This window comes from Eucalyptus grandis, chromosome 1 (assembly GCF_016545825.1).
Source record: "Eucalyptus grandis isolate ANBG69807.140 chromosome 1, ASM1654582v1, whole genome shotgun sequence".
NCBI lineage: Eukaryota > Viridiplantae > Streptophyta > Magnoliopsida > Myrtales > Myrtaceae > Eucalyptus > Eucalyptus grandis.
The window spans coordinates 12,637,984-12,648,588 of NC_052612.1; the positions used below are offsets into that span (position 1 = coordinate 12,637,984).

Sequence of the window (10,605 nt, forward strand, 5' to 3'; positions counted from 1 at the left end):
TTGATCGAGAAACGACATTTCGACCGAGCTAATCCGCAAGGGTCATTACGGCACAATTAAAGATCGATTAGGGATCGGAGATAGGACGACTCGACAGAGGCATGTGATCAGGTGTGGGTGATTCCACCGGATCGCACAATTCTTGTCGATCGGCACTAGACCGACTTTTCTATCGATTGGGTACCCTGTGTTCGTATTTGAAACCTTGAGATTGCCCCGACAACCGAAAGTCGCCAATGTTTCAAAGATGTACATTGTGGCTTGAGATGATCAACCACATGTCAAATGCGGGAAAATTTCTAAAGGCTACCCAAGAGGTTGGACCGCACTAATATCGTGCCAAAGTGAAATTAACCGTGAAATTGAGATCAAATTCAGAAATTGGAAGTCTGGGTGTGTCACAAATCATTTTAGGAATATTGACTAATCTTTGGAAGATTTTTCATGTAAGCTGAGTTTTTAGCAAAATAATCAGAGAATGGCTAATTTGGCTCGAGAAATTAGTAGGCCCGCTTTTGGTCGTACTTTTGGGACTTAAGTTGGTTCTATGGACAAGTGAAGATGTGAATTGAAGTGTGGTGACATTGGATTAATTTTATGAACTTCAATTGGACTCAATTGGAAGAGAATTGAATGGAATTGGAGAAATTAGTGTACAAGAATTGGACCTCGGCGGAAAATGGAATTGCAACCATTGGAAAAGGTTGTGAGAGGTTTGGGGATAGTGGGGTATGACATCACTTGATGATGTCATGGTGGGCCATTGTGTGGGATTAAAGAAAGAGAAAAAGAAAATAAAAAGGGCCCCCCTCCTTCTCTCTCCTCCCTCTTGTCTCCTTCTCCCTTCCGTTGGTTTCTCCTCCATCTTCTTTGTGCGAAAGACCAGAAAATTTCAGAGGAAGAAGCCGAAGCAGTCCCTCACCGTCCGCCTCCTTCGCCACTCATCGCTCGCCGCCGGTGCCGTCGTTGTCGCCGCCACTCGCGCGCGCAGCCGTGCGTCCGCTCACCGTCGAAGCCTTCTCTCCATCTTCGTTTCTTGCTCGAGATCCCAAATCGGGAATGGACGCGGCAAAGACTCGGAGCAGCCGCACGCCTCCGCCCGTCGCCGCTCACCGTCTCGCGCTCCGCCGTTGCCGCGCTCGCCCGCGCTTGGGCGACGCCCAGGCACGTCTCAGCCTCGGTTCGTGCGTTCCAGAGCTGCCGGAGCTCGTCCCCGCCGCCGTGAGGCCCGCCGTTGGCCGTGCAAAGACGGCCACGCTCCTCCGCCCGTTTTTCGACCTAAGCCGGCCCCGGATCCGCCCTCCTTCGCCCCCAACCCAAAGAAGCGAGAATCTAGAAAAATGGGTATGGCAGCGGGTGTTTGGCACGTTTTGGCCGCCTTCCCGAGCCCGGATGCTCGGCCCGCTTTGAGGAAAGTCGATCCTCGCGTCGTCCCCGTCGTTTTGGTCCGCTCGGCTCGCTAATCCGGTGAGTTTAGCTCACTAAACCTCGCTTAAAGGGTTAATTATGCTTTAGGTGTGCTTAGCTTAAGTTGATTAAGCTTAAGTGGTTAATTTAGTTGATTTAATTATGATTTAGATTAAGATGTTTGTTTAATCTAAAGTATGTTTAATTAAATGCTAAGAGAGTTTATTTAAAGTTAAGCCTTGATGTGACACAAAATGATTTTTAGTTTTGAATTATTTAAGTGCTTCGAAATTCTGGAAAATATTATATTATATTATAATCCGAAATTATTAAAATATTATTATTTAAAAAAATCAGAAAAATTATTTTTGGCCCCGGTTGCTTAGAATTTCGTGCCGGTCGCTATGGTACATTCGGATTTTGAAATTGATGATTGGATTTTATAAATTGAGCGTGGATCATGAAAAGTATGAATATTATTATTTAATTAATTTTGGAATAAATTTAATTATTTAATAAATTCGAAAATTATTTCGGAACCTTATTCTCCCATACTTTCGTGCCGATCGTTCTTTGTGTATTTAGAATTTGATATTGATGATTGGTTGTGATGAATTGAGTGTGATTGCGATTTATAGGGATTCTTTATGAAATCCTAAGTGTAGAAATTGATGGGAGATTGGATGTGATTGACCACCTATTAGAGGTCGTGCCCAGTGAGGCCGTGAAATACCACCTAGGAAAGGTCGTGCCCGATGAGGCCGTGATTAACCACCTAGGAAGGGTCGTGCCCGATGAGGCCGTGAAATACCACCTACAAGAGGTCGTGCCCGATGAGGCCGTGAAATACCACCTATGAGAGGTCGTGCCCAGTGAGGCCGTGATAAACCACCTATGAGAGGTCGTGCCCAGTGAGGCCGTGATAAACCACCTATTAGAGGTCGTGCCCGATGAGGCCGTGATATGCCACCTATTAGAGGTCGCGCCCAATGGGGCCGTGAATTGCCACCTATTAAAGGTCGCGCCGAGTGGGGCCGTGATGCCACTGATTCAAATTTGCCGAGTAGGGCCGTAGTTGAGAGCAATGATTGATTTGCTAGAATGACATGTAATCGGCCGAGTCGATTGATCGCTGTGACGATCCAAGTGGTTGAATTGTCTGGATAATGTGATGGTGACATGGTTGTTTGGTTATCATAATTGTACGTGGTTGGATTATATAAATTGTGCTAACCTGCAGATGAAGGCTGAGGCGAGGTAAGTCTTCTGTGTGATGTGGCTAGGCCACCCGGGCGTATTTTCTTTCTAATAGGGGTTTAGGGGTTGAACTTTTGAGACATCGTCTCATCCCGGTTGTGGGATTAAAATTTCAGGTCCCCGATGGACGGAGTGGCCGAGATAGCTTTGGTTGGCCTTGAGGAGTTGCGAGAGGTGAAGTCATAAGGGTTGAGAGCGTGTCCCGCTAGTCGGTTGTAGGATAGTTCCCATTTCGTCGAGCTGGTCTATTTTGTAGAAAGTCCAGTGTTGTATTTAAACCCTTTGTGTTTGTAAATGGGTGTTTGGTATTGTGATTGATTGCCTGCTTTTCTATCCCAAGTTAAATGTTGTCAGGGGATTTGTTTCGCTTCCGCATGCGTAAAGGAATGAATGGGTCGGCGACATATCCTGGGATGTCGCATTTTGATCGACCGCAGTGGGATGTGCGCGCGCTCGGGGTTCGAGGCGTGACATCCCCGTTTAAGTGGTATCAGAGCATGGTTTGGGTATGGAGTAATAAGGTGCGATGAGTCATGGGATAGTTAGTAGGAAAGGCTTTTAATATGCTGATGCATGTGAGTGATAGCTGATTGGTAGCTTGTTTGTGGGGTCACTCAAATTTCAACCTGATGTTGGAATCGGAAAACAGGTGTCTATAAGGAACCTGTAAGATGAGTGACCAGGAGTGGAGGACTCCTTGGAAGAGGTCGATAGGACCTGTACCTCGGGGTAGGATGTTGACAAGAGTTGGTACCCGAGGTAGAGCGCAGGCTTAGTCCAGCGTGTGTGTGAGAGTACCGCCGTAGGCTCAGTGCGAGAGTGTAGCAGCACTAAGCGATCCTAGGTTTAATGGGATCGTTCAGGCGCTAGTGTTCCTTGGAAGCTTGTTGGGTCAGTGAGCTCAGGACCGAGCCGTTGCTGTTGCCGTTGTTTCTACCGCCGCGCATGGTGACCACCGCAGTTATTCGCCGCGCCTGTTGAGGCCTAATATGGAGTTGTGATCGAGGATCAAGTCTCTGTATCTGAGTCAAGGTTCAGTTTAGACAGAGATGAAAATCGGTTGGAGAGAAAGGCCGATGTCAGAAGAAAGATGCCCTGTTGCACCCAACCAGAAGAGTAGAGTTGGAAAGTCAGTGCTCAACTCGATCGATGCGTGTCGTGTCTATAAGAAAAGACATGGATTCGTTCCATGCTGTAAGAGGGAAAGGACTTGTTACGGGTGTCGCCAGTAAAGCCATTTGATCAAAGATGGCTCGTATAGATGGATGGAACTATAGCTGTTTCTGCATCGTTGTTGATAAGACAGAACAGGGGAAACATGCTTCGGGACATTTAGCGGGGTACTTGGAATAGACCCCAGTGCAAAGAAGGGTGCATGATATTCCTTAATAGGAGGTAAATGACTCCTTGATTGTGTGCCGAGTCAGTGGAAAGGAGGCATGAGTCAGCCTAGTGTCAGAGTAAAAAAGGGAACATGATTTGAATGTGGCCAGCACGACCGTCAGGTTAGGAACTGTCCGTGTAAGTTCAGGAGAGTGTAAGCACTGTTACTGCAGATAGAACGCCACTAGGATAGCGAAAGGAATAATAATGGATTGACTATGCATTAATCAATGGAAGAATGTTTTGAGGTGTTTTATCAAAATAGCGCAACAGAATTTTGAGAAAGGTTGTGGAGTTTCCGTTGTTGTAATAAAGTAATAGGAAGATGAGTATTTGACTATAGTTGTACCTGATGGGTTGCTTATGTATGACTTGGGAGTCATTTATGAAAAGGTTTGGCTCGAGGAGCTTTATGCTGTTATGAATCGTGGCAGTGATATAATTCAGTTTGTTTAGTTAGCGTATGAAAGTTTTGAATTACTGAAAGCCGAAGGGGAACTTCGATCCTTGTTATTCGTCACCAAAGATGACTTGGTTCTGGTTATTGGTTATCGAATCTACATGGCAACTGTAATGGATGCGTCAATTGAGGAGCCAAATATGGAGAACGTAACCGTGGTACATAAGTTTTCTAAGGTATTTGCTGAAGAATTGTCAAGTTTGCAGTCAGAAAGAGAAATGGAGTTCGCGATTGAATTAGCACCCGGAACAAAGCCAGTCCCTAAGGCTCCTTACCAGATGGTGTTACCCGAGTTAAAAGAACTGAAGGTGTCGATGCAGAAAGTGTTGGATAAGGGATTCATACTTTCCAGTGCATCACCTTGGGGAGCATCAGTTCTATTCATAAAGGAGAAATGTGGTTCGTTGTGGTTGTACATCGACATTCTTCAAGATCGACTTGAGGTCAGGGTATCATCAGTTGAGAATCAGGAAGAAAGACATACCAAAGTTAAGACCTCGCACTCGATACAGTAGTTATGAGTTCACTGTAATGTTGTGTGGTTTAATAGACACCTTAGCTATTTGTTGGGTCTAATGAGCAGAATGTTTGAGGGTACTTGAATCAGTTGTGATTGTGCTCAGTGAAGTTATCCCGGTGTGTTCAAAGAGTGCTGAGGAGCACGAGAGACATTTGGGGATGATACTTCAGACTTTGAGTACTTTTGAATCTTACGATAGGTTTAACAAATGTGAGTTTTGGATGACTCGTATTGCGCTCCTAGGTCACGTGATTTCAGGCGAAGAAATCTCCGTAGACCCCATCTAAGATTGGAGCAGTGAATAGTTGGCCGAGACTGACGACAGTGACAGAGATTAGAAGTTTTTGGGGATTAGCAGGATATTACAGAAGTTTTGAGGAAGGGATTTCAGCGTCAGCGTTGTAGTTGACTCGACTACTGAGGAAGTAAGAAAAGTTTGTGTGGACAGATGAGTGCGAGCGTAGTTTTCAAGAGCTTAAGCAGAAGCTGACTACCGCACTTGTGCTGACCATTCCATCTGGTCCTGAAAGTTTGAGATCTACCGTGATGCGCCGTTTAAGGGATTGGGTTATGTGTTGATACATCATGATAGAGTTGTTGCATATGCGTCCTGTCAGTTGAGGCCTTAGGAGTTGAATATGAGATGTCGTCGTTGGATGGAACTTATTAAGGATTATGACCATGATATTTTGTATCACTCTGGAAAGGTGAGCAAAGTCGCAGATGCATTGAGTCGAGAGTTTTTAGTTGCACAGTTGGTACTCAAGGATTAGATCTTATTTGAGAAAGTTCAAAATTTGGTATCCAAATCTAAGGTAGGCCACCTTTTGAATCTTATGATTGCCCTCAGAATTGAACCGAGAGTACATATCAGAACCAAAGTGCTTCAGTGGACAGATTTAGAAATTCAAAAGACTCTGTAAGAGAATGCAGATGAGAGAGAGGTTGATTTTCAGACTCTGATTTCGATTGGTTAAATTGGGCATTTCATCGACGCGATTACAGTGTTTTTCTCTGAGTTGGCCACTTACGAGATAACTAGACTAGTTGGGTGAGTTATTAAGGACTTAAGGAAAATAGACTTGACAATTCGACTAGGAATCGACTTCTCGACCGTGCTCATCTTTAGAGAGCAATACGGCACAGTTAACGAATTAAGATCAGAGATAGGTCGGTTCGACTAAGATGAATGACCGATTGTGGGTGACTCCACTAAATTGGAAAACTCTCGTCGACTTATACTAATTTGATTTTACTGTCGTTTTGGTACCCTGTGTCCGTATTTGAATCATCGAGATTTTCACGACCCTCGAGAGTCGCCAATGTGTCGAGTGGGTTCATCGTGGCTCGAAGAAAATCGACCACGGGTCATTTGTCCTAAAAAGCTCTGAAAACTACCTAATAGCCTATGTCACACTAAAAGCGTGTCGGAGTGAAATTAACCGCCAATCTAAATTCGATTTTAGAAATTGGAGATTCTGTCTTGTCAGAAAATGGGTACACCGAAGTGTGTGTATATCATATAAATCATCTGCATGGAGTGTCGGGGATGAATTGTATTTCGAATCTAGATCAGATGTTCCAAGTTGGTAGAGCTTTCGGATGGTTCTTTCTTAAGCAGTGCATAGTAGAGAGTACGGGATTTCGATTGCCGAGATGAAGCCAGGGAAAGAAAGATCACAGTCCAGGGTCTGTACAGTGGTCAGTGATTGCAGTTGCCGAGATCAGGGTCAGAGTTATATCAGATCTTGACCAGAGGTTCCTAGTTTCAGCAGATCAGTTAAATAGTTTCCTTTTAGTCAGTGTAGAGCAGAGGGTTCAGAACTTCAATTGGTTGAGATGAGATTAGAGATTAGAAAATCGCAGGTTCAGAGTTGGTTCAGAAATCAGTGATTCAGTTGCAATTATCAGAGACAGTTTAGAGACTGCTCAGAATCGCCAGTTTAGCTTCGCAGATTTTGTGTTGAAGGCCTTTGGAATTTTAAGTGGGCAAGCGTTTAGTATTTTGAATCCGAAGTGGTTTGGGCAAGATAGCAGTGATCTTGCAGTATTGGTGCAGAAGGAGCAACCTGAGAAAGAGAATAATAGATGAGACGACTGTACCCCCACCTTTTTCTTTAAGAAGTGGTAAAGGTTTAAATTTCGAGGACGAAATTTTTATAAGAGGGGAAGAGTTGTGACATCCCGATTTTCCAAGTCTATTTTTCAATAAATTGAGACGGGCATTTCGTTGGCACGCATATAGTTCTTTTCCTTGAGTCGGCCACTCATGTGAAAGCTAGTCTATCGGGTGAAGCTGTTAAGAGTTTATTATGCATCAAACTCGAGAATTTGATCAGGAAACGACCTTTCGACCGAGCTAATCTGCAAGGGTCATTACGGCACAATTAAAGATCGATTAGGGATCGGAGATAGGACGACTCGACAGAGGCATGTGATCAGGTGTGGGTGATTCCACCGGATCGCACAATTCTTGTCGATCGGCACTAGACCGACTTTTCTATCGATTGGGTACCCTGTGTTCGTATTTGAAACCTTGAGATTGCCCCGACAACCGAAAGTCGCCAATGTTTCAAAGATGTACATTGTGGCTTGAGATGATCAACCACATGTCAAATGCAGGAAAATTTCTAAAGGCTACCCGGTAGGTTGGACCGCACTAATATCGTGCCAAAGTGAAATTAACCGTGAAATTGAGATCAAATTCAGAAATTGGAAGTCTGGGTGTGTCACAAATCATTTTAGGAATATTGACTAATCTTTGGAAGATTTTTCATGTAAGCTGAGTTTTTAGCAAAATAATCGAGAATGGCTAATTTGGCTCGAGAAATTAGTAGGCCCGCTTTTGGTCGTACTTTTGGGACTTAAGTTGGTTCTATGGACAAGTGAAGATGTGAATTGAAGTGTGGTGACATTGGATTAATTTTATGAACTTCAATTGGACTCAATTGGAAGAGAATTGAATGGAATTGGAGAAATTAGTGTACAAGAATTGGACCTCGGCGGAAAATGGAATTGCAACCATTGGAAAAGGTTGTGAGAGGTTTGGGGATAGTGGGGTATGACATCACTTGATGATGTCATGGTGGGCCAATGTGTGGGATTAAAGAAAGAGAAAAAGAAAATAAAAAGGGCCCCCCCCTCCTTCTCTCTCCTCCCTCTTGTCTCCTTCTCCCTTCCGTTGGTTTCTCCTCCATCTTCTTTTGTGCGAAAGACCAGAAAATTTCAGAGGAAGAAGCCGAAGCAGTCCCTCGCTGTCCGCCTCCTTCGCCGCTCGTCACTCGCCGCCGGTGCCGTCGTTGTCGCCGCCGCGCGCGCGCGCAGCCGTGCGTCCGCTCACCGTCGAAGCCTTCTCTCCATCTTCGTTTCTTTGCCGAGATCCCAGATATGGGATGGACGCTTGGCGCACCGTCGGGCAGATCGCACGCCTCCGCCCGTCGCCGCTCACCGTCTCGCGCTCCGCCGTTGCCCGCTCGCCCGCGCTTGGCCGACGCCCAGTGCGTCTCGGCCTCGGTTCGTGCGTTCCCCAGAGCTGCCGGAGCTCGTCCCCGCCGCCGTGAGGCCCGCCGTTGGCCGTGCAGCACCGCCGCAGCTCCTCCGCCCGTTTTCGACCTAAGCCGGCCCCGGATCCGCCCTCCTTCGCCCCCAACCAGAAGCAAGCAGAATCTGGAAAAATGGGTATGGCAGCAGGTGTTTGGCACGTTTTGGCCGCCTTCCCGAGCCCGGATGCTCGGCCCGCTTTGAGGAAAGTCGATCCTCGCGTCATCCCCGTCATTTTGGTCTACTCGGCTCGCTAATCCGGTGAGTTTAGCTCACTAAACCTCGCTTAGAGGGTTAATTATGCTTTAGGTGTGCTTAGCTTAAGTTGATTAAGCTTAGGTGGTTAATTTAGTTGATTTAATTATGATTTAGATTAAGATGTTTGTTTAATCTAAAGTATGTTTAATTAAATGCTAAGAGAGTTTATTTAAAGTTAAGCCTTGATGTGACACAAAATGATTTTTAGTTTTGAATTATTTAAGTGCTTCGAAATTCTGGAAAATATTATATTATATTATAATCCGAAATTATTAAAATATTATTATTTAAAAAAAAATCAGAAAAATTATTTTTGGCCCCGGTTGCTCGAATTTCGTGCGGTCGCTATGGTACATTCAGATTTTGAAATTGATGATTGGATTTTATAAATTGAGCTTGGATCATGAAAAGTATGAATATTATTATTTAATTAATTTCGGAATAAATTTAATTATTTAATAAATTCCGAAAATTATTCTGGAACCTTATTCTCCCATACTTTCGTGCTGATCGTTGCTGTGTATTTAGAATTTGATATTGATGATTGGTTGTGATGAATTGAGTGTGATTGCGATTTATAGGGATTCTTTATGAAATCCTAAGTGTAGAAATTGATGGGAGATTGGATGTGATTGACCACCTATTAGAGGTTGTGCCCAGTGAGGCCGTGAAATACCACCTAGGAAAGGTCGTGTCCGATGAGGCCGTGATTAACCACCTAGGAAGGGTCGTGCCCGATGAGGCCGTGAAATACCACCTACAAGAGGTCGTGCCCGATGAGGCCGTGAAATACCACCTATGAGAGGTCGTGCCCAGTGAGGCCGTGATAAACCACCTATTAGAGGTCGTGCCCGATGAGACCGTGATATGCCACCTATTAGAGGTCGCGCCCAATGGGGCCGTGAATTGCCACCTATTAAAGGTCGCGCCGAGTGGGGCCGTGATGCCACTGATTCAAATTTGCCGAGTAGGGCCGTAGTTGAGAGCAATGATTGATTTGCTAGAATGACATGTAATCGGCCGAGTTGATTGATCGCTGTGACGATCCAAGTGGTTGAATTGTCTGGATAATGTGATGGTGACATGGTTGTTTGGTTATCATAATTGTACGTGGTTGGATTATATAAATTGTGCTAACTCGAGATGAAGGCTAAGGCGAGGTAAGTCTTCGTGTGATGTGGCTAGGCCACCCTTGGGCGTATTTTCTTTCTAATAGGGGTTTAGGGGGTTGAACTTGCTGAGACATCGTCTCATCCCGGTTGTGGGATTAAAATTTCAGGTCCCCGATGGACGGAGTGGCCAGATAGCTTTGGTTGGCCTTGAGGAGTTGCAGAGGTGAAGTCATAAGGGTTGGAGAGCGTGTCCTGCTAGTCGGTTGTAGGATAGTTCCCATTTCGTCGAGCTGGTCTATTTTGTAGAAAGTCCAGTGTTGTATTTAAACCCTTTGTGTTTGTAAATGGGTGTTTGGTATTGTGATTGATTGCCTGCTTTTCTATCCCAAGTTAAATGTTGTGAGGGGATTTGTTTCGCTTCCGCATGCGTAAAGGAATGAATGGGTCGGCGACATATCCTGGGATGTCGCATTTTTGATCGACCGCAGTGGGATGTGCGCGCACTCAGGGTTCGGGGCGTGACACAGATGGTGCTACTCCATGCTCGATTTCCTGTGAAACAAAAAGGGGGTTGCGTTTCTGGGATGGTTTTAGGGTTTGGGTTCTGTATACCCATGATTTTGGGCATTGATTTGCTCCTTCGAATGGTATGGATTCCACGAAGCTAC

The 10,605-nt window shown here is 45.1% G+C and overlaps 1 long non-coding RNA gene across 1 annotated transcript; it reads left to right on the forward strand.

Moving 5' to 3' along the window:
- The first annotated feature begins 1,426 nt into the window (after positions 1 to 1,426).
- LOC120288989 lies at positions 1,427 to 10,305 on the forward strand. The gene is made up of 2 exons (XR_005546924.1): positions 1,427 to 1,467; positions 10,105 to 10,305. It is a non-coding gene; the product is annotated as an uncharacterized LOC120288989 (long non-coding RNA).
- The last annotated feature ends 300 nt before the right edge of the window (positions 10,306 to 10,605 follow it).